The sequence below is a fragment of the Podarcis gaigeae genome, assembly GCF_964106915.1.
Source record: "Podarcis gaigeae genome assembly, chromosome: 4".
NCBI lineage: Eukaryota > Metazoa > Chordata > Lepidosauria > Squamata > Lacertidae > Podarcis > Podarcis gaigeae.
In genome coordinates, this window is record NC_139677.1 from 95,341,210 (window position 1) to 95,365,085 (window position 23,876).

Sequence of the window (23,876 nt, forward strand, 5' to 3'; positions counted from 1 at the left end):
CCATAGCTAACAGGACCAGTGGTCAGGGATGATGGGAATTGTAGTCCCAAAACAGCTGGAGGGCCGAGTTTGGGGGGGCCTGCATTAAGGGATGATGCTCCCTGGGTGATCTTGGGCCAGCCACTGCCTCTCAGCCTACCCTACCTCATAGGGTTGTTGCAAGTTTTAAATGGGGGGGAGACCATGTGACCACCTTGAGTTCTTTGGAGGAAAAGGTGGGGTACAAATGGAATATTTAAAAAAAAAAAACAATATCAGAATAATAGGTATGGAAGGGAATTCAGGAGTCCCACCAAGCTCCTCTCCTGAGGCAAAATCCTGTCTATCCCAAATGTTCTTACGATTGCAGGCCACACATAATGCTACTGTACATTGACTGCAGAGTAGCTGATAAACTATCAAGTATAGCATGGAAGCGGGTGGCACTGTGGGTTAAACCACAGAGCCTAGGACTTGCCGATCAGAAGGTTGGCAGTTTGAATCCCTGCGACGGGGTTGCGAAATTTATTTTATTATTTCATTATTTCATTTTCCTGTTTTATCTTTTGTAAACTGCTCTGAGGTTTCTTACAATCGAGTGGCTCATAAATTCTATTAAATAAATAAATAGTAGGGCTGATGAGAGTCCGAAAACTTTTAGCTCCGGTGGCAACGTTTTGCTGCAGCTGTTCTTGCAAAGTAAGTGTGAGGGAGAGGGTATAAATAGAAGTGGAGAGATTGCTTTTACTACTCCTGATGAACCCATGACTCACTTTTGTAGTGGAGGCAGGTGCGTGCCATGGCGCCAGTTTACATTTATTCCCAAATCCCCACGGAGCCCTTATGTGAATTATTACCTATTGGAGATGACAGATGGAGACGTACATTGCTAGGTTACAAGAAAGCATCTTTGTTCTGTGTGGCCTCGCCTTTCCTTCCACACTTTGCTTGTGGGGAAAGTATATCCAGAGGAGGGCAACCAAAATGGTCAAAGGCCTGGAAACGATGCCTTATGAGGAACGGCTAAGGGAGCTGGGCATGTTTAGCCTGGAGAAGAGGAGGTTAAGGGGTGATATGATAGCCATGTTCAAATATATAAAAGGATGTCACATAGAGGAGGGAGAAAGGTTGTTTTCTGCTGCTCCAGAGAAGCGGACACGGAGCAATGGTTCTAAACTACAAGAAAGAAGATTCCACCTAAACATTAGGAAGAACTTCCTGACAGTAAGAGCTGTTTGACAGTGGAATTTGCTGCCAAGGAGTGTGGTGGAGTCTCCTTCTTTGGAGGTCTTTAAGCAGAGGCTTGACAACCATATGTCAGGAGTGCTCTGATGGTGTTTCCTGCTTGGCAGGGGGTTGGACTCGATGGCCCTTGTGGTCTCTTCCAACTCTATGATTCTATGATTCTATATCAACCATGTTTCAGTCCCAAGCTCTCACTAAAATATTAATGGGTGCCAACACTTATAATACTAGGACGTCTCCCTTTCTTTGGGCAACCAGAAGTTCTGCAAAAGGGATGGTGAGCCTTAGAACTAGGGCCAAAATGCAACCCTCCAACCCTTAGGACTCTTCCCAGGCCACATGCCCAAGGCCACACCCCTCCCTGGACTGCTCTGTGCCAACTCTCTTGATTTTGCCTATCTGGAATCTCTCCTGGAACTGCAAAGGCACCTCTTCCTTGCCTGGATGTAGGATATGTTAAGGATAATGGTTTAATTTCCTGAAATGGGCGTGTTTACTTATGTTAGCTTACTGTGTATTTTTAGCATGGGTTTTTCCCCCTTTGTCAGTAGCTATCTCATGGGATTGGATAACTGTGAGTCACATGAGAGAGGCATTCCTTTGTGTTGTGACTATTATTCCAGCAACTGTCGTTTTTAACTTTCTTCTCTCTGTGTCTGTGAGGGAGAATGGCTGCTAAGAGAGGCTTCTCGGGATACTGTTGAGGACAGTGTTGTGTCAGTGTGATTTGTCTGAAGTGAATCATACAGACGAAGATCCCTAAACGTTAATAGGGAGAAACCTGTGCAGAAGCTAGATTGTAGCTTCTTTTTGAATATAAGGAGTCTGGACATTGTATAGTCTTTACAAAGAAGTTATCAGTCACCCAGAATAGTTATTTAGATGTAAGCTACTCTAAAGGTAAAAGGTAAAGGTACCCCTGCCCGTACGGGCCAGTCGTGACTGACTCTGGGGTTACGTGCTCATCTCGCTTAAGAGGCCAGGAGCCAGCACTGTCCAAAGACACTTCCAGGTTACATGGCCAATGTGACGAAGCTGCTCTGGCGAGCCAGCACCAGAGCAACGCACGGAACGCCGTTTACCTTCCCGCCACAGCAGTACCTATTTATCTACTTGCACTGGTGTGCTTTCGAACTGCTAGGTGGGCAGGAGCTGGGACCGAACGACGGGAGCTCACCCCGCCGCGGGGATTTGAACCGCTGACCATATGATTGGCAAGTCCTAGGCACTGAGGTTTTACCCACAGCGCCACCCGCGTCCCGTTCCACTTATCATCTTATCATCAAAAGGATGGAGAGTGGTGTGAGTCTGGCCATGGCTTCCAATGGTATGCAGCTACTGGAAGGCTGCTCATAAGGGAATGTGGCTCTTGGGCCCTACCTTCATTCTACAAAACACGAAGGGCCAAGAAAGACCCTTGTAGAGCAAGAGTAGCTGACATGGTGCCCTCCAGATGTTGTTGCATTCCAGCTGCAACCAGTATGGGCAGCAGTCAGGGATGAAGAAGAAGAAGAAGAGGAGGAGTTTGGATTTGATATCCTGCCTTTCACTCCCCTTCAGGAGTCTCAAAGCGGCTAACATTCTCCTTTCCCTTCCTCCCCCACAACAAACACTCTGTGAGGTGAGTGGGGCTGAGAGACTTCAGAGAATTGTGACTAGTCCAAGGTCACCCAGCAGCTGCATGTGGAGGAGTGGAGACGCGAACCCGGTTCCCCAGATTACGAGACTACCCCTCTTAACCACTACACCACACCTCCACACTGAAGGGAGTTGGAGTCCAACAACATCTGGAGTGTTGGCTCTGCAGCTGCAGAGTACCAGGGATTTGGGTTGTTCCACCACTCTTGGGAAGGATGAAAGCACTATCTCCAGTGTTGCCCCAGCTCTTACCAGTAGAAGGAAGTGTTTGGGAAGTAGTGTTTGGCCTACCTGGTCAATTTCTGGTAACAGCCATCCTTCAATCCATGCAAGGCTGCTCTGCTATGAATGTCTGTTGTTGTTGTTGTTTTTTATATATAAATATTTATTGAAAGTTTTCTTTTTTATAAATTACAATACAAATAAAAAAACAAGATAACACATATCGTGACATATTTTCTTAACTTCTTTGGACTCCCTCGCATCTCCCGCTCCTGCGTTCCTAATTTATAAATATCTAACCAGCAATTTATCACCTTATTTCCATTCTTATTATCTAATTTTCCAATGTTGTATCTCGAATTTTCGATATCATTTATTCAAACCTTAAAAGTTTAAATTTAGCCTAATAATTATCCAAAATTTGTCTTCTCTTAAATTTAACTTATCTTCATATATCACTTCGCCTAGCTTAATGGTGCCAAGTTATTTATAATCTAGCATCCTTCTTAACATTCATACAATTTGCAATGTTTCTGTAGGTAAGTCTTGAATTTCCTCCAATCTTCTTCTACCGTCTCCTCTCCCAGGTCTCGGATTCTGCCGGTCATCTCGGCCAGTTCCATGTAGTCTATCAGTTGCATCTGCCATTCTTCCAGTGTGGGTAAATCTTGGGTTTTCCAGTGCTTAGCTCTGCTATGAATGTCTGTTGGTGTCTCCCTGACTCCATTTAAAAAAAACAAAACAAAAAACAGCTGCAGAATCCTTGTTCTGTACCACCTTTTCCTGAGATTATGAGGCCTTGTAGAAGTAAAGCTTACTCAGTACCATCTGTGGTAAGAATTAACTTCTAAACCACCTCTTAATGGTTCGTGCCCAGGTGAGGGAATAACACCTTAAGGAAAAATACAGCCACACTTTCCTTCAGGATATGACTTTTTGTACAAATTACTTGACTGGAGAACTGCACTGCAAAGTTCAGAAAAGTGTGAATTCCCAAGGCTGGTTTTGGAGAGCTGGGTCGATCAGCCTTTAGATGCAAACTGAATTGGATTTCTTACCCACCCCTATTCCCCACTGTGCTCAAAGGGACTTACTTTCCAGTAAGTATCTTTAGAATGGCAGCCTACATCTGTTTTTAAGTTGCCACATAACAATTAAAGCTGCAATCCAATGCATACTACTTCTGTGGGAAAAATCTCTGTTGAACACAGTGGAATTTACTCCTGAGTCAACCTGTGTAGGATCCCGTTGTTAAGCATGGTTACCATTTTCCCTCTGCTCGTTCTTTTAATGCTGTTTGTTAAAATCATTCTCAAATATATGCCTTCCACTGTCTCCCACAGTTTGGTCAAACTCATGCTGGTAGCTTCGAGAACGATGTCCAACCATCTCATCCTCTGTCATCCCCTTCTCCTTGTGCCCTCCATCTTTCCCAACATCAGGGTCTTTTTAATCTTCTTGCAGTCCATGGGACTCTCAAGAGTCTCCTCCAGCACCATAATTCAAAAGCATCAATTCTTTGACCAAACCTATCCATTCTTAAGGAAATCAGCCCTCAGTGCTCACTGGAAGGACAGATCCTGAAGCTGAGGCTCCAATACTTTGGCCACCTCATGAGAAGAGAAGACTCCCTGGAAAAGACCCTGCTGTTGAGAAAGATGGAGGGCACAAGGAGAAGGGGATAACAGAGGATGAGATGGCTGGATAGTGTTCTCGAAGCTACCAGCATGAGTTTGACCAAACTGAGGGAGGCAGTGGAAGACAGGAGTGCATGGCAAGCTCTGGTCCATGGGGTCACGAAGAGTCAGACACAACTAAATGACTAAACAACAACAAGATTTCGGATGAATAATAGGAGAAGCTTTTTGATGATGAGCACTGGAGGCCCCTAGGCAGCCATCTTTTGGGAGTGGTCTAGGTCTGGGTCTCCTGCCTCAGTCAGGGTGTTAGCCAAGATGGCTTCTAAAGACACCTCAAACCATATTCGTATGCTTCTGAAAGAGAGTACCATTCGTCGCCAGGAAGTAACAATCAAATCATGGAACTGCTTTACCAATTCAAGGATGATGCCAATCATTCTCAAGCTTTTGGTACGAAGCAGGGAAAGGTCAGCAAAACGAATTAAAGATGATAGCAGAATGTCTTTGTTTTCCTAATTTACTTTTAACCTTCCACTGCAAATGTCAACCTGAGCCGAGATCATATAATCCAATATGCCTCTTACCAAATTAAATTAATTTTCACTATCAAGAAGCTAATCTTAGAAGCATGGAATGCAAGCATCACTTAAATTGAGGCTGTGCTGAAATTGGGTTTTGTTTATGTTCGTTGTTGAAAGCAGATATAAACCTAAGGAGTTTGTGAGCTCCATAAATTAGGTAAGTGTTTTGTCGTTTCCAAGAATCTAAAGCATTTATCAGCCTCTAGGACATTGTTTTCGCTTGGGGAAGGTGTGTTATGGCCAGTGAGACAATTCAGAGTTACAAGCTCTTAAAACTCTTTAGCAGTCATAACTTTCCCCAAAGAGCCCTGGGAAATGTAGTTAGTTATGGAGACCCCTATTTCACTCAGGCATGTACAGTTCCCAGATTTCACTGGGAATTGTAGGTCTCTGAGGGGAATCAGCACCTGTAACAAACTACAGCTCCCAGAGTTCTTTGGCAAAAGCCCAGACTGTTTAAAGTCAAGCCTAGGCAAACTCTGGCCCTTCAGATGTTTGGGACTACAATTCCTATCATCCCTGACCACTGGTCCTGTTAACTAGGGGTGATGGGAGCTGTAATCCCCAACATCTGCCTATGCCTGGTTTAAAGTGGTATTGTAGTGGGGAAATCTTTACTGGGCCAGCCCTATTGTCGGGCATATTTCTACTGCCAGAGAGAGGGAATTTTCTGTCTCTTGTGCTAAAATAGGTTGACCAACCTCAGATACTGTGAGCCTTGACTTTTTTTTGGGGGGGGGAAGTGTATGAGGATTTCCTGTCTGCCTCAAGCAGCCAAATGCCTCATTTCTGCTCCAGGAGAGGTTGTCTGCTCTTGACAGGCGGCGAGTAAATTCATAAATAGAATTTGGAGACCAGGAGACTTTACACCTGAGAGCCGGTGATGCCAAGGCAACATTCAAGAAGACCAAGAGGTAGCTACGCAGGCTGAAGTTCACATATTGATTTGGACTAAAGCAAATACTTTGCCACATGTTGACAGTGTAATTCAGATTTTGAGCCCAAAGCTGAGGGTGAAGAATGTTTGAGAAAAGGGTTGAGGCCTGTCATAATAGGGACTTTCTGGACAGAAAGGCTGGCGGGGGAGAAAGAAGGAATGTAAACATGGAGTAAAATTGTCTCGTTCCCTTTCCCTGACAGTCGGAGGCTTCAAAGTTGAACAGGCTCCCGGCAGTTTTTCGTGTAGCCTCAGCGAGTGGAGGGGCAGATCAGACTTGACCTCCTCTTCCCGAAACCAACACAGGCCATGCTGCATGCAGCAGGAGAGGCTGGGACAAAAGAGCCAGCCGTCAAAAGTGACAAAGCACATTAGGCACATTCTGCAGCTATTTGCCATGTCGAACAAGAGGATTCATTAATGTCAGTTACTGAGAGACATCTTCATGTATTACGGAAAAGAATTAGCATTCCACAAAATGGCTTCCGGGGTTTTGTTTTGTTTTGTTTTTCAGCGTGGCAATAACATGCCCCTCTGTGTCCCTTTGTTTAAAGCTAGTTCCTTGTTGATCTCTTAGAAAACTGCCTTGGGAACTTAGGAAGCTGTTGTATTCTGAGTCAAACCATTGGATCCATCTACACTCACTGGCAGTGGCTTTCCAGGATTCCAGGCAGAATCGTTCCCAATGATAGAATTGTAGAGCAGGAAGGAGTCCCAAGGGTCATCTAGTCCAACCCCCAGCAATGCAGGAATCTTGGCTGAAACATCCATGACAGATGGCCCTCCAACCTCTGTGTGATGGCCTGGGACTTGGGCTCGGACTTGGAACTGGAGGAGTCTCAGTCCGCACTGGATCCTCTGCCTCAGGCGGCATCTGAACCAAGTCTGGGGCCTGATTCTGAAGAGCCCCAGTCTGCACAGGTTCCCCTGCAACAAGCCCCAGCTGGGCCGAGTCAGGGGCCCAAGCCTGCCCTGGCTCCAGATGTGGGGATTACCTCGTTGCCTTCAGCTGGGCAATCACATGCAGCTGCTCCACTACCAGTTGGGTCAGGAGAGACTGAGGCATCCTCTGGGTCTAGTAAACCACCAACATCTCCTGAGCTGCAGAGACTGAGGTCTGAGAGAAGGAGAGACCTGAGTACTCGCAGGAGGAGTGCTTGCCTTCGGGCAAGACAGGGAGGTGAGTCACCGGGGGATCAGGACCAGCTGTTACCCCGACAGAGATAAAAGGCTGTCGGACCCCACCCCAGGTTGCGGGAGCAATATTGCTGCTTCCTGGAACCTGCCTGAAACCCTGTGCCTGACCTAGCCTGGTTTCCTGCCTTGTGACTTGCCTTGGCCCTGTTGGACTGACTCCTCACAGAATCCTTGGATTCTGGACCGGACCTGGACCATGTTGCTCGGGTTAACCCCCGGGCCCAGCACACTGTGCTTATAAACCTCCAAGGAAGGAAAGTCCACAACTTCCCTACGGAGAACATTCCATTGTGGTTCAAGGACCCGACCCCCGCAATGTGAAATGAATACACAAGGACACAAAATATAAGGTTAATGGGCAAGAAAAGGCCACAACTTTATTGATTACAGCAGTGAAAAGGTATTGGCTTAGGCATTGGAAGTCTAAAACAAGGGGGGTTTATTCACCAGTAGGTGGAGCCTCTTGATGCTCATCCAACTATAGGCTCTCCCCTGATGTCACCGAGGGTCGTGCCATGGCCTCCCGCCAAGCAGGCATCGGACAGAATACACGACCGCCAGATTCCTTTAACGGAATACCCAAAATATTGAAGGCATAGGCGATGGCCACACCTAGCTCTTCGACACAGCATAACAAATATTTCCAATGCCTAAGCGCCACCCGAGCCCAAAAGGCTCGAAGAAGAATGAGGCTGAGGAGGGGCTGGCGCCGCAGCATATAGGCTGCTGAACATGCCCCCTCGGAGGCACCTGGCTGGGTGCCTGCCGATGGGCGTAGGCGCCAGCCAGGTGAGTGGGGGAGGCGGAGCTCGGTCTCCTGCCCACAACCACTCCCCTCTCTTTCAGGGAGGAGAGTCTCTGTCAAACAGCTTTTACTATCAGAAAGTTCTTCCTGATGTTTAGTCGGAATCTCCTTTCTTGTAACTTGAAGCCATTGGTTCAAGTCCTACCCTCCAAAGCAGGAGAAAACAAGTCGTACCTGTTGACTGCAGTGAACCTGGCACGTTCCTCATGCAGATGTTCTGCCAGTGAGCTACAGTCCTTCCTGGGTACATGGGAAGACAGGAAGCTTCCTTACATCAGATTGTTTGTTAACCTAGCTCAGTTGTCTACACTGACGGGTCGTGACTCTCCGTGGTTTCAGACAGGTGCTCTCTCCTTGCCATACTTCCCTTTATTGCGTGTCGAGACCCCGAAACCACCCCCGCATTGAAGAATAACACACACAAGGACACAGATATTAAGTTAATGTTATTGGGCAAAATTTGGCCACAACTTTATTGATTGATTACAGAATGTGAGTGGTATTGGCTTAGGCATTGAATGGACCCGAGTATATCTGACTCCTGCCCATTGCGCATGGAGTCCGGTAAGGGGAAACCACCAGTAGGGGGAGCACCATTGATGCAGACCAACTCGAGCTCCCCCTGGGCTTAAATAATAATAATAATAATAATAATAATAATAATATTTATACCCCACCCATCTGGCTGAGTTTCACCAGCCACTCTGGGCGGCTTCCAATCAAGTGTTAAAAACAATACAGCATTAAATACAGCATTAAAACTTCCCTAAAGAGGGCTGCCTTCAGATGTCTTTTAAAGAGAAGATAGCTGCTTATTTCCTTCACATCTGAAGGGAGGGCATTCCACAGGGCGGGCGCCACTACCGAGAAGGCCCTCTGTCTGGTTCCCTGTAACCTCACTTCTCACAGTGAGGGAACCGCCAGAAGGCCCTCGGCACTGAATCACAGTCTCCGGGCTGAACGATGGGGATGGAGACGCTCCTTCAGGTATACAGGACCAAGGCCGTTTAGGGCTTTAAAGGTCAGCACCAACACTTTGAATTGTGCTCGGAAACGTACTGGGAGCCAATGCAGATCTCTCAGGACCGGTGTTATATGGTCTCGGCTGCTGCATTCTGGATTAATTGCAGTTTCCAGGTCACCTTCAAGGGTAGCCCCACGTAGAGCGCATTGCAGTAGTCCAAGCGGGAGATAACCTAGCCCCACCCCAGGCTTTGGACAAGATCCGCACCCCTGGATTCCTTTAACGGAATACCCTTAATCTTGGAGCCGCACCTCCCCTCCTCCCTCATAAGGTCATACAATGCCTAACCGCCACAAGAGCCTATGTCCTACTTCCCTTTATTTCCAGAGAATGGTGCTCGCTTGGGCATCATGCACAATGGCAGCCAAATGGTTAATTTCACAGTTGAACTACTTTTCATTACTCGATCGTAGCTCCCCGCAGTACAAGCCGCACATAATGCGTTTGTCATCTGTGGGGGTCATTCTGCTTCTATCACCAAAAGAAATCCAATTTTCTCCCGTGTTATTACATTTTTATGCATTGTCGTTGCAGAATATCCCTCTCCTTTCCTACCCATCATCCACCCCCCATCGCACACAAACACACACACACACCCCAATCCATGCTTACCTCCAGAGTCACTGTAATATCATTTTGTGTGTGTGCAGTTCACCCCTGAATTACAATTACATCTTTTTTTAAAATATACTGTATAGCTGCATTATTTGCAGGACAAGCATAATGAATCCTTTTTGCAGATGCAGGTGTCATGAGTGACATTAATTTTCATCCTCTCCCTTGAGAGGTGCGTCCCTTTTGTTTTCTCTGTGTGTTGAGTTTGCATCTCTCCAACTGAATGCCTTAACATGGCAGATGTCATTATCATGGTTTAAAAGCAGCAACTGAAAAATCAGTTTACGGTGTGTCCCCCCTTCCTTCTAATCTAATTATTTTTAATAGGGTCGTTCCATAAAGGAACAAAGGTTCAGAAGCCGGCTAATACCTTCAACTCATTCACACAACAGCTTTTTCATTGGCACCCCCATGTCCTCAACGCAGCCCCCCCCCCAAAAAAAAAAATTGCGCATGATTTATAAACATGCTTTGCTCCTCTCATCAATTGAACCACTGGGTGTTCATATAAATTGGATTTCCAGAAAGAGCAACAAAGAAATCATCATCCAATCTCCCCCAAAGAATCATGGGAATTGTAGTTGCTTTGTAGATCCTTTATCCCCCTCAAACAGCTGCAGTTCTCAGAGTCTCCTGGGAATTGGCACTGTTTGTTAAACAACTCAGTATCATAGCTCTGTGGCGGGGATGGGGGTGTCTCCTAACAATCATCACCCTTAACAAACTACACTTCCCAGGATCCTTTGAGGGGAGTTATGACAGTTATAAAAGGGATGCGGGTGGCACTGTGGGTTAAACCACAGAGCCTAGGACTTGCTGATCAGAAGGTCGGCAGTTTGAATCCCCGTGACGGGGTGAGCTCCCGTTGCTTGGTCCCTGGTCCTGCCAACCTAGCAGTTCAAAAGCACATCAAAGTGCAAGTAGATCAATAGGTACCACTCCGGCGGGAAGGTAAACAGCGTTTCTGTGCGCTGCTCTGGTTTGCCAGCAACGGCTTAATCATGCTGGCCACATGACCTGGAAGCTGTATGCCGGCTCCCTTGGCCAATAAAGCGAGATGAGTGCCGCAACCCCAGAGTTGGCCACGACTGGACCTAATGGTCAGGGGTCCCTTTACCTTTACCTTATGACAGTTTAATAATAATAATAATAATAATAATAATAATAATAATAATAATAATTTTTATTTATATTCTACTCTCCCCAGCCAGAACTGGGCTCAGGGTGGCTAACACCAATAAAATTACAATAAAACGTAATAGAAAAAGAAAAAAAAGTTAATTAAAATATGGGTTAAAATACGGGTTAAAATACAATTTAAAATGCAGCCTCATTTTAGTAGTAGCTCATAAATCAAAATCATAAGGGGAGGGAAACTTAAGGGTCAGACTGAGTCCAAACCAAAGGCCAGACAGAACAGCTCCTTCTTGCAGGCCCTTTGGAAAGATGTCAAATCCCGCAGGTCTCAGAATCAAGATGATTCTGCTTCAGATGTATATGGTGCAGATGGGGCCTAAATTACATGGGAGCTCCTAGAAGTACTACAGGCTCCTTGCTGTTGATGTTTGCCCTCAAAAGGATGGATGGCAACACAGCCAGGCATGGAGGCATGATACACATGGAACCAAGCAGCCTAATATCTGGCACAGGGTTGTCCACTGTGGGGAACTGGGGGGCAGTGTTTCTCTGGGATCTCAGACTGAGGGCTTTCTCATCCCATGCTCCTTGAGATCTTTTTAACTGGAGATCCCACAGTTTGAACTTGAAACCTTCTGTTTTCACTGTACAACTAAGCTGCAACCCCGCCCTGCTTTCTTTGATTCCCTCTAACAGGACCATATTTCTGTATGAAGGGACGCGGGTGGCGCTGTGGCGCTAAACCACCGAGCCGCTTGAGTTTGCCAATCGGAAGGTTGGCGTTTTGAATCCCCATGACGGGGTGAGCTCCTGTTGCCTGTCTCAGCTCCTGCCAACCTAACAATTCGAAAGCATGCCAGTGTGAGTAGATAAATAGGTACCGCTGTGGCAGGAAGGTTTCTGTCACGGTGTCCCGTTGCACCAGAAGTGGTTTAGTCATGCTGGCCACATGACCCAGAAAAGCTGTCTGTGGACAAATGCCGGCTCCCTCGGCCTGAAGCGAGATGAGCGCCGCAATCCCAGAATCGCCTTTCACTGGACTTAACCTCCCAGCGGTCCTTTACCTTTTACCTTTTTATTTCTGCATTAACACCAGTATGCAGGATACAGTAACATCACCACCTGCTTATCATCAACCCACTTGTCTTCCATGCCCTTTAACATTTTCCTGTTTCAGCAGCTCTTGGAGGATGCTTGATCTCTGTCACACATCCATCCTCTGCACATAGAATTATATAGCAGATCAATGGTCCATAAAGAAGAGGCTTTGACTGACCAGAGAGGTATTAACAAATATAATGTACAGTGGCACCTCAGGTTAAATACGCTTCAGGTTACATACGCTTCAGGTTACAGACTCCGCTAACCCAGAAATATTGCTTCAGGTTAAGAACTTTGCTTCAGGATGAGAACAGAAATCGGGCTCCAGTGGTGTGGCGGCAGCAGGAGGCCCCATTCGCTAAATTGGTGCTTCAGGTTAAGAACAGTTGCAGGTTAAGAACAGACCTCCAGAACGAATTAAGTTCTTAACCCGAGGTACCACTGTAATACAATGAGAGAGAGAGAGAGAGAGAGAGAGAGAGAGAGAGATTCAGTAAAAGATAGATGGATGGATGGATGGATGGATGGATGGATGGATGGATGGATTCAGTAAAACAAGTCTGCTGCAGCTGGATTTAAATTTTAAGTCAACTCTTCCTTTTTGCCTTAATTTTCATTTTGCCAACTCTGCTTTGCAAGCTGTGGTCTTACTTAGTCATGGTTTTCCTCACCATTCCCTCCACTGTTTTGCATCTAAACCTGGGGTGGGCAACCTCAGGCCCAGGGACCAAATGTGGCCAAATGTGGCTGGTCCTCTAGGCTCTTCAGAGGCTACACATCCTCCTGATTCACGAGCCCTGCTTTGCAATCTCTATGAGTGTTTAGGCCTGCCTGAACTTTGTCTTTGAACTTTCACAGTGCTGCTTGCCTGCCTGAGCAGAAGACAGAGAGGTGGGTGGGTGGGTGTGTAGAAACTAGCATTCTGTACAAAGGTAAGATCCACATTAATTGCACTTTCCCCTCTGACTCCACCCATCACTTCCATGTGTTCCCACCCCAGAAAATTGACCAGAAGGTAATGATGACCTTGGGCTGAAAAATGTTCCATGCCCTCGATTTAGTCTGACTGGGTGCCTTGTCTGGTGGATCTTGCTGGAGGCATTGTGTGTGTGTGTGTGTGTGTGTGTGTGTGAGAGAGAGAGAGAGAGAGAGAGAGAGAGAGAGAGAGAGAGAGGATGCTCCTTTAAATTCGCAACGACTGACGAATTGCACAAGGGTAACTCGAGCAACAAGCTGGAAAAAGAGCCGAGAAGGAACACACCATTAAACAGAGGGAAGGCCAAGTATTCTTTTCAGGACAAAAAAAAAAAGAACGAAGGAGTTATTGCATATTGCGCAAACCTCCAGAGGAACCTTAGCAATAGGTAGAGCAGGTGCCAGGATCTCCAGGTGTTGCTGGACGACAGCTGCCATCACTCCTGGCCATGTTTCCTGGAGCTCAGCGACCTCAGAAGGGCCAGAGGTTCGTGCTCTGGGACGCAGTGTCCTGCCACTTGCACCTTGATGCAAGCTGACAATCTCAGACAATCTGTGGGTCTGCGAGACAGTCCTCCCCCACCCTGGGGAGTCTGCCAGGGCTAATTACCCCCATATCAGCCCTGAATTACCAGCACGGCTGGGATCTGATCATATGGGAGTCAGCCATTTCTCACCGCCAGAAACAGGAAGCTGGGGCAAATGCTATCTCAGTCTGGCTGTGCCTTCTTGGTGTGGAATGAAAGGGCGACGGCATCTTCTCCTTCAACTAATTCAGCAAAATGTCTTGGGCCCGGCAGCCTCCCCTTCTGCCTAAGGCTGTGCCCCATGTGGCAGTGAGTGAACCTCTCAGCTTCAGTGTCTTGTAGTTTCTCCACATTAGTTTGTCATTCGAAGCAGCAAACAGGTCCTCATGAATATTCATCAGCATTTTAGTGTTAATATATTCTAAAATATGCAATGTTTGCCTAATATGCACATCTTTCCAAAGCAATTTCCCCTAGCATAACGTTATTTTCACTAATATATGAATTTATATGCTAACTTTTGCCTTGGTGTGTGCTTTTTGGTATGCATTACTCGGCTCAACAGCTGCATTGCAAAATCTGGAGATGTGTGAACATATTGTTTCAGAATGTGTGAATTAGGTAGGTTCACCTTTACATGTGAACTGGACTGAATTTCTCCCCCATCTCTGACAGACTTCCTCTTCTGCAATAGAACATCCTGCTTCTCTCCCCTGAAGTCCCCCCCCCCCACATGCACTTTCAAAATATTCTTCAGAGAGTTGGGGGATGCTATAGAACAGTTTTTTTAGGCTGTGTGGGGAGAAGAGAGGAAGAGGAAGCCCATTGAATGAGCAGATAGATACATCTTATGCAGCAATAGGGACAACTCCTAAAACATTTAAAGTCCTTTTTGTGTCGCTCTAAGCAAAGAGCGAGGCAAACAAGAGTGCTTGACTGTCCCTTGATAGGAGCTATCAAGCTTTCATAGCTGTGGTTTTCATGTAGACTCTTCTGCCTGGCTAAAATGCAATTGCAGGCAAGGTGTTTCCTGATCGACTCAGTAAACCGGGCTGTTCCCTGAAGAGCCTTGCTGCTTAACAATAGGTCTTCTGATAGGCTGGATCCACAGTCTAGTCAATAGTACGAATGGCTATCCAAGCCACGTCCAGCCAGCCTCATTGATTGTTCCGTCTCCCAGGAACAAGGCTGGGTCGTCTTATCAATTGCTCTTTCCTAATCGAGCTATTTGTATTCCCACTGCTCTAAAGTAACCATCAAGAAGAAAACTCCTTATTTAAAGCAAAGCATTTGGGGAAAGCCACAGCTGAGTGGTGGCTTCACCTGCCTGAAATCATGGTGAGCTAGGTGGACTCTGTATAAGAGGGCTTCCTATGGTCCTAAGCTCTCAGTGCAAGAGCAAGGCACTGTGGGAAGAAGCACTCTTTCAGATATCATGATCCTAAGCCATTTAGGGAAATGTAATCATGCTGTTCAGCATCATCATAAAGGTAAAGGGACCCCTGACCATTGGGTCCAGTCATGACTGACTCTGCGGTTGCAGCGCTCATCTCACTTTATTGGCCAAGAGAGCCGACGTGCAGCTTCCGGGTCATGTGGCCAGCATGACTAAGCCACTTCTGGCAAACCAAAGCAGCACACGGAAACACCATTTACCTTCCCACCAGAGCGGTACCTATTTATCTACTTGCACTTTGACGTGCTTTTGAACTGCTAGGTTGGCAGGAGCAGGGACCGAGCAACGGGAGCTCACCCCGTTGCAGGGATTCGAACTGCCGACCTTCTGATCGGCAAGTCCTAGGCTCTGTGGTTTAACCCACAGCGCCACCCATGTCCCACTATCATCATACTAATGTAAAAAGCATCCTCCACCCCACTGTAGCCAACCAACTAACTACTGGTAGCCCAGAAGAAGGACGTAAACCCAACAGCACCCTACTGATTGTTCTTTGCAGCAACTGATAATTCAGCGGATTAAGGAGCAACTTTACCAAAACAGCAACAACAACTCCCAAGCCTAGCGGGGAAAGACTGGATGGCTCTAGGAAAGGATTGGGTAAATTCATGGAGGATAATGGAGTCAGTGGTCACTAGCATCCAGTCAGAGGCAGGAAGGCTTCTAAATACCTGTTTTTGGAAACCATAAGACGCGAGAGTGTTCTTGTGTTTGAGTCCCGAATGTGGATTCCCTGCAGGCATCTTGTTGGCCACTGTGAGAACAGGAAGCTGGACTTGATGGGTCATAGGCCTGATCCAGCAGGATTTTTTTGTTTTTAAGAATGGTGAATCCACCGCCACATCTTCAGCCCTGCTGCAGACAACAGCAAGGGAAGAATGCTGGTATATGCCCTGCCTTTTCCTGTTTCCCCAACCAGCTTTTTCCCATTCTCAGAGCACCGCTATGAGATGAACAACTGGAGTACAGTGGTACCTTGGGTTACATACGCTTCAGGTTACATACTCTGCTAACCTAGAAATAGTGCTTCAGTTTAAGAACTTTGCTTCAGGATAAGAACAGAACTCGGGCGGTGCGGCGGTGGCAGGAGGCCCCATTAGCTAAAGTGGTGCTTCAGGTTAAGAACAGACCTCCGGAACGAATTAAGTACTTAACCCTAGGTACCACTGTAAATCAGGCTGGGGATGGGTCAAATGATCTGCCTTCAGCCAGATAAACCTGCCTAGGTCCTGAGATCAGCTACAGCGTTCCTCCTCATAGGCCTGATTTTAAGATCATTTGGACTGACAGGCACCAAATACAGGGCCTTCATGGGGGTGGCCCCATGTTTGTCGAACTCCCAAATGTATGGCCTTGTCAGTACAAACTTTTAAAATGGGTAATAATAATAATAATAATAATAATAATAATAATAATAATCCAACTTATTTCAGGATGTGTTCTTCATAGACTTTTAGTGCTGCTGGCCTGAAGCTGTTCTGAGTTGTTTTCATCAGTTATGTAATGATGCTCGCTGGCCTGCAAACTTGTATGCTGTTGTTTTAAGCATGCTCTTTTATTGAAACATGACTGGGCATTTTCTAATGGCTGTTTTATATAAGCCACCTTGCGAGGCCTTTAGGCTTTAAAAGGGAGCATAAAAATAATAAAGGAAGGAAATCCAGGGCATTACTATGGTCCCTTCTTGCCCACTTTTGACAGTGTGAGCAGCTTGTCCCAGACTAACTCGGTTTCTAACCTGGGCGTTTTGAATGGGATGTGAGCATTCCAAGCTCCAAACTTCCTTTCCCCAGAAAAAGGAGTGGGGAAACATCCCAGGGCCTCATTCCATTACAAAGAACGTTCTGGGGTCCACATTTGGCCCCAAGTCCTGTGATTCCTTGGGACGTGGGTGGCGCTGTGGGTTAAACCACAGAGCCTAGGACTTGCTGATCAGAAGGTCGGCAGTTCGAATCCCCACAACGGGGTGAGCTTCCGTTGCTCGGTCCCTGCTCCTGCCCACGTAGCAGTTCAAAAGCACGTCAAAGTGCAAGTAGATAAATAGGTACCGCTCTGGCAGGAAGGTAAATGGTGTTTCCGTGTGCTGCTCTGGTTTGCCAGAAGTGGCTTAGTCATGCTGGCCACATGACCCGGAAGCTGTACGTCGGCTCCCTTGGCCAATAAAGCGAGATGAGCGCTCAGGAAGACAGAGAGGCATCTTCTCTGATCCTGTCGAGTCCTGCCTGTCTCAACATTCCGTGCCTACTTTTCCATCACGTGCTGAGAACCCGAAACAGTTCATTGCAGGAGGGAACTCAGGTTGACATTCAGTTCCCCCTTTCCCCCTAGAGAGCAAAGAACCAAGTTTTATTGATGTCTTTAGTTATTTATTTTTATTTTTATTTGCTTTAAGAGAGCCAGCGTGGTGCAGTGCATAAGAGTGGTGGACTCGTAATCTGGTGAACCGGGTTCACTTCCCCGCTCCTCCACATGCAGCTGCTGGGTGACCTTGGGCTAGTCACACTTCTCTGAAGTCTCTCAGCCCCACTCACCTCACAGAGTGTTTGTTGTGGGGGAGGAAGGGAAAGGAGAATGTTAGCCGCTTTGAGACTCCTTTGGGTAGTGATAAAGTGGGATATCAAATCCAAACTCCTCCTCCTCCTCCTCCTCCTCCTCCTCCTCCTCCTCCTCCTCTTCTTCTTCTTCTTCTTCTTCTTCTTCTTCTTCATCACATTTATGCCCCATATTTTCTCCAAGGCGTTCGAGGTAGTTGTTCTCCCCATTTTATCCTCACAACAACCCTGTGAGGTTGGTCAGACTGAGGATGAGTAACTGACCTGAGGGCGAGCTTCATGGCTGAGTGGGGATTTGAACCCTGGCCTCCCACGTCCTAGTTCAAAACTCTTAACCAGTGCCTTTTTTCGGGGGGGGGGCGGGGAATGCAGGAGTACACATACCCCTAAACATTTTGTGAATCTAAGTTTGGCCTCATTGAGGGGCAGCATTTCAATATGAGTAGGAATAATAATAATAATAATAATAATAATAATAATAATAATAATAATTTATTTGTACCCCACCCATCTGGCTGGGTTTCCCCAGCCACTCTGGGTGGCTTCCAACAAAGATTAAAAATATATTAAAATGTAACTAGGAAAATGAGAGTACCCCTAAACATATTTTTTTTTGGGGGGGAAGCACTTCTCTTAACCACCATACCACACTAAGAAGAACCTCAGCGAGTTTGCCCATTGCTCACTGAATTTAAACCACCCTCCCTTTCAAGGGGGGTGCCGCTTCCCCACATTGCGTGCCCAAAGTAGTTCACACAGCACACTTGAACAGCAAAGGTGACCCCCATTTCCCCCCTGCTTTATAAGTGAGTTTAGCGCTGACCCAGCTGGGCCTATTTCTGGCACCCTCAATGCCTGTCCTGACCCTCCTGCTGGCCTTAATGCAGTCTTGGCCGTTCCACCTTAACAAGGTGCTGTGAGTGACAATTGAGGATGCTGCACAGAGGAGAGGGTGGTTGCTGCAGCCTGCCATTGGCTTGCGCTTGTGCATCCTAAGCACCAATTACAGTCCCCGCTGCCAGCTCTAATGTGTTTATTGGGATGAGTTATAACCAAATACATGTACACAGGCTGTGTGTGTGTGTGTGTGTGTGTGTGTGTGTGTGTGCCTCGTTGACTGACCTCCCTCTGTGATGTAAAATATGAGAGTCTGGGAGCTACCCGTTTTATAATTCATCAGATTCAGTGACTGAGCAGAGCTGCTTGGCTTAATTATAAAGGCAAGTGCGAACTCCGCGGCTGACAGGGGGGATCTTGAAAGAGCTGGAGCACCCTGCTTTTGTTCCAGCGAAACCTGCCTTTTGGGTGAGTGATGTGGCTTCAGTTCTCCTCCCAGATGCCGGCAAATCTGTCTCGTTGCTTTTGAATGCGTCCCTCTGACCTAGGTAGTTGTCACCGGTGCTGGCAGAGGCTTAGAATCATTTCTGTGCCTTGTCATTTTATGACCTGGTGTCAGATTCGGGGGCTGAGAGAAGAGGAAGGGGCAAAAAGTGCATGTCTGAATTCTTCACCAAAATTTTGCAACACTCCCTCCTTCCCCCCAAAAAGACACTCCAATAATCATAATATCTAAGTTTCTGGCTTTTTTGGTATGCCAGTCTTGGGGAATGCAACTGAGGATAAATTAGAGGCTAGCATCCCTGCTTTTTGGATGGTTTGCATTTGCTGCTAAGAGGAGAAAGTGATGTAGCTTTTGTTAACTAGAGACAGTGTGGGGGGGGGAGAGAGAGAAAGAGAGAGGGAGAAGAATTTGTTTCTGTCTATTTCCCTGCAATTCTGATATGTGTGTCATTTTGATTCTAATTTAGTCTTGGATAGCTGGATAATTTTGCGTTTTCTGCATCAAGATGCTGGGAGAGACTTGCATGCTAAGGTTTGGTTTTTTTTGGGGGGTAACCAGTTTCACTGCTCTGTGATAAAAGACAGGTTGAAATGAATTCCAAAAGGGGACCTTTTGTTGCTGTCATTCAGCAAGAAAGGAACAGAGCCCAATACTTCCCCCGCCATCCTGTCCTGTGTGCGTGTGTTACAGTAAATACCCCAAATTTGGTGGAGGCTGACATTTGCATTTGCATGCTCTCATTCCCCAAGGCAGCGTTTTTTTAAAAGTCTGGAAATGCAGAGATGCAGCAGTGAGTGTTGACTATCGCCAAATGGGATTGTCAGCTTCCACAGGCTGGGTGTCCAGCAAAGTGAGGGAAATACGTAATCTAGTTTTAGACAGTCGTGAAATTCATCTTGAGATTAGCAGCTGGTGTAAATGTGAACTTTCACCACTGTAACATACAGTTACACGTACCCCCCCCCCCAACACCTAAGTATCTATCACTTTGTGCAGAGGATGAAGGAGCTCGGAAAAGCTTGTGCCACAGTAAACAGGTTAAATATTCAGTGTGGCACAAGATCAGTGGTTGTTCTAGATTCAAATGAATGATTTGTACAACCCAAATCTTGGATGAAAACAACATTGGGGAAGAAAGCATGCTATGGACTCTAATCTCCCTGTTGCTGCATGCTGTTGTTGATTATTTATTTAAGAAAACAACCGGCAGTTATTCAATGCTTTCATTACTCCTTGCTTTGTGTTGACCTGTACTTCAAGTAGTGTCTCTGTGTGTGTGTGTGTGTGTGGGAGAGAGAGAGAGAGAGAGAGAGAGAGCGCAATTAATTTACACCAGATCCTCCCCCCTGGAAGCTCTGCAAGATCAATAAGTCCATCATTTCTGAGTTTTACTTGAAAGAACTCTAAAGCGTTTTTCATATCCTTCTATTTAGCTGTTTCATTTCTTTATTGTGTGTGTGTTTCATTATGCACATACAGTATAGACACATTTGCTTGTCATCAAAGGCAACTCAGCATGGATCAGTCTCTGGGACTATCCAAGACACTTGGAAAAACAACACCTGGTGGCTTAATACTTTTCTGGCTGGTGGTCTGCAAGGCTTCATTGCTCGCTGCTAGGATTTGCCTTGTTCCTCGCCACTGCCTTTGCACAGGCTCCTGCCATGTGCTACTGTAGCACAGTGGCTAAGAGGCCAAGCAGCGAACCACCAAGTGCCCAGTTTGTATCTTACCAAGGCCACCAACTCACTTGGTAGCCTTTGTGTTTAAATTTAGCAGCATTGTTCTTAGCCCTAAATATGCTGGTTTCTCCCAGTCTCAACCTTCTTCCCTGCAGTCAGGGATGGTAATAAGACCTTACACGGTTGTTTTGTAGGGATTTCTGGGAGGGTCATGAAAACGAAGTGCTTTTAACACCCTAACCTGCAATTTAAATGCTAAGCATCTTTAACAGATATCTGAGCCTTTTTGAGCGGATATTTTGGAAAAGGGGAGGGGGGGTCTTTCTCCTTGGAAGGGAAGAAGGGCAAAGATACACTTTCCTTTGGGAAGACCCCAAGTGGGAGGGCGAAGGGATGAGGATATTTTTAGCAACGAAGTACACTGCTCCTCATTGTCTCCTGAAAATCAAATTGAGCTAATTTGTGGGAAAGAGTGGGGTGGGTGGAATTGCCCATGTATTCCCTCTCTGGCAGATGTCTACAATTAATGACAGCAGTTCTGGGTTCCACTCACCCCACTCCACCCAAACACGCACACACACCTGCTTATCTGGCCATGCACAACTTTTAAATGATCTTGCGCCCTTCCACCTACCATGTGCTGAAATAGAAAGCTGCTCATAGTCGCTCCCTATTTCCATCGACTGTCTACTCCTCCTAAGGCGTTGGACAGAGGTTTTTCCAAGTCGAGCTCCCCACCCCAAGTGAAGATGCCACATATTTAAACATGTGCGCTGCCACTATCCGGGATGGTGGAGACAAAACTGTATTGTGGAGAGCTCCAACGTGATCTCTCCGAGCTCGGTGAACGGAGACTTTGGCAAATACGAGGGTAAAGCGATGTCCATTGGGACAACAGCAGCAGCAAACACCCCTAGCTTCACATATAGCTTTGGAACTTCCCTCCTATTAAATATTAGACCAGCATCATCTCGTTTGCCTTTGTGGTGCCTACTGTCTTGAAACAAGCCTTCTAAGTAGAAATCTTCCCCAGTCTGTCTCTGTACTGGAATTGTTTTAAATATGTTTTATTTCCTTTATTGCCTTTCTCCCTGGGTTCTATTCAGAGGAAGGCCAGAATATAAATTTAATGAATTGATGAATTCATGAACACTGATTTTTTGGGGGGTGGGGCATCCCTGCTGGCAGGTGACTGACCAGCAAAAGGTATAGTGAGGCTCTGCATTGAAAATATTAATCCGGTGCCTGGGAGCTGTGAAAAAGGCAAATTTCATGTTCAGGATAATTAGTAAAGGGATTGAATAAAACTGCCAATATTGTAAGGTCTTTTTTTTTTTTTTTTTACAAATTTGCTGTTGCTGTGGTTAGTTGTTACCCTGTCTATCAGAACAGAAATCTGTCCAAATAACAAAAGATCTATTAAGAAAGCCAAAGTAGCCATATTCGAACATTGAATATTTATCAGGATCTTTTCTACAGGGCACTTGTGACAGATGACCCTATGGAGATCCCTGTGGGGTGGGAAGGAAATGTCTAGATGTAGCATCTCTGATGCCATTTTCGCCTGCCTCCCTCTTTTTCAGTTCTGATTGCTTCATCTCAAACAGGATAGTGTAGAGCTGGGTGATGTGCAGAAAAGAGCAGCCCAAATTGATCAGGAAGAAAAAGGAGTGAGTAATGGAGGGAGGTCAAGACAGAGATGTATAAAATTAGGTGTGGTGTGGTGGAGAGATGGAACTTCTTCTCCCCATCTCTGGAACCCAATAAGACCATCCCAGTGAAGCTGGGAGCTGGGAGATTCGGCACGGAGGAAGGGAGATGATTCTTCACACAGTGTATTGAATTTGCTTCCACAAGGTGTGCCAAGGGCCACCAACTTATCTCAGAGAATCACAGAGTTGGAAGAGATGCTAGGGGTCATCTCGTCCAACCCCCCTGCAATGCAGGAACATGCAGCTGTCCCTGCACCACACTGAGCCAGTGTGGTGTAGTGGTTAAGAGTGGTGGACTCGTAATCTGGTGAACCGGGTTCACTTCCCCGCTCCTCCAACATGCAGCTGCTGGGTGACCTTGGGCCAGTCACACTTCTCTGAAGTCTCTCAGCCTCACTCACCTCACAGAGTGTTTGTTGTGGGGGAGGAAGGGAAAGGAGATTGTTTTCCGCTTTGAGACTCCTTCGGGTAGTGATAAAGCGGGATATCAAATCCAAACTACTACTACTACTACTATTCTTCTTCTTCTTCTTCTTCTTCTTCTTCTTCTTCTTCTTCTTCTTCTTCTTCTTCTTTTTATGGGGAATCAAACCTGCAACCTTGACATTCTCAGCACCGCGGTCTAACCAACTGAGCTATCCTACATTTCTTATTAAGAAATTAAGATGGCTTTCAAAGGGTGTTAGGCAGATCTCTATAGGATAAGGTGGACCATCCAGGATGAGAGGCACCTTGCTTCTGAATATCCGTGCTAGGGACCAAAGTAGGAAATGGTTATTGCCCTCAGGTCTTTGAGAGGGTCACAGCTCATGCTAGAGCGTATGCCTTGCTGCAAGAGTATACATCCTTTGCATGCAGAAGGTCCCCCAGATTCAATCCCCAGCACAATCCCTTGCGCTTCCAGGTAAGGGAGAGCCTCTGGCAGCCAGTGTAGAAAACACTGAGCTACAGTAAATGGTTCAATGGGTCTCACTCTGTATAAAGCACCTCCCAGTGGATCTACGTCATGAGCTTCCCGTAGTCATCTGGTTGGCCTCTGTGGAAATCAGGATGTTGGACTGTATAGGCTTTGGCCCTGATCCAGCAGGGCTCGTCTTGTGTTCTTGTATTTATATGCATACTAGAATATTTCTTGTTCATCTGAAAGCATCCTTTCAATATCAGAGTGATCTCTTTCCCCCCCCCCCAGAAATAGTAAGCCTGAAAGTCTATGAACCCCTCTCCCATTCTTTCTGCAGACTCTGCAACTGCATCCATCTGTCAGAGTATTTGCATTTTGCTTATCACCATGGGTACCATTATAAGTGATGCTGGGGAAATGAACCATAAAAATATGCACACTGCAGCTGGGGGAATAAACAAATGAAGGCGCTCGGCAGAGGACTGTTGGGGCGGTCTGGCAACTAGTGAGCTGTATAACTAAGTTAGCGTGGTTCAAATGATAGAAATGGACATAAGCCTGGGAAATCTTGGCTCAGGCGTCTTAGTCAGATACATTTGATGAACTCT

The 23,876-nt window shown here is 46.4% G+C and overlaps 1 protein-coding gene across 35 annotated transcripts in view; it reads left to right on the forward strand.

Moving 5' to 3' along the window:
• Window positions 1–23,876, forward strand: part of DLG2 (discs large MAGUK scaffold protein 2) — a 902,142-nt gene that overhangs the window by 769,113 nt on the left and 109,153 nt on the right. Inside the window, exon 1 of one of the 35 annotated variants that reach the window (XM_083736267.1) lies at window positions 18,715–18,936. The exons of the other annotated variants lie outside the window; for them this stretch is intronic. The gene's annotated coding sequence lies outside the window, so the exon portion shown is untranslated. Of the gene's footprint in view, window positions 1–18,714; window positions 18,937–23,876 lie in introns of those variants that run through there. 35 annotated transcript variants of the gene reach the window in all.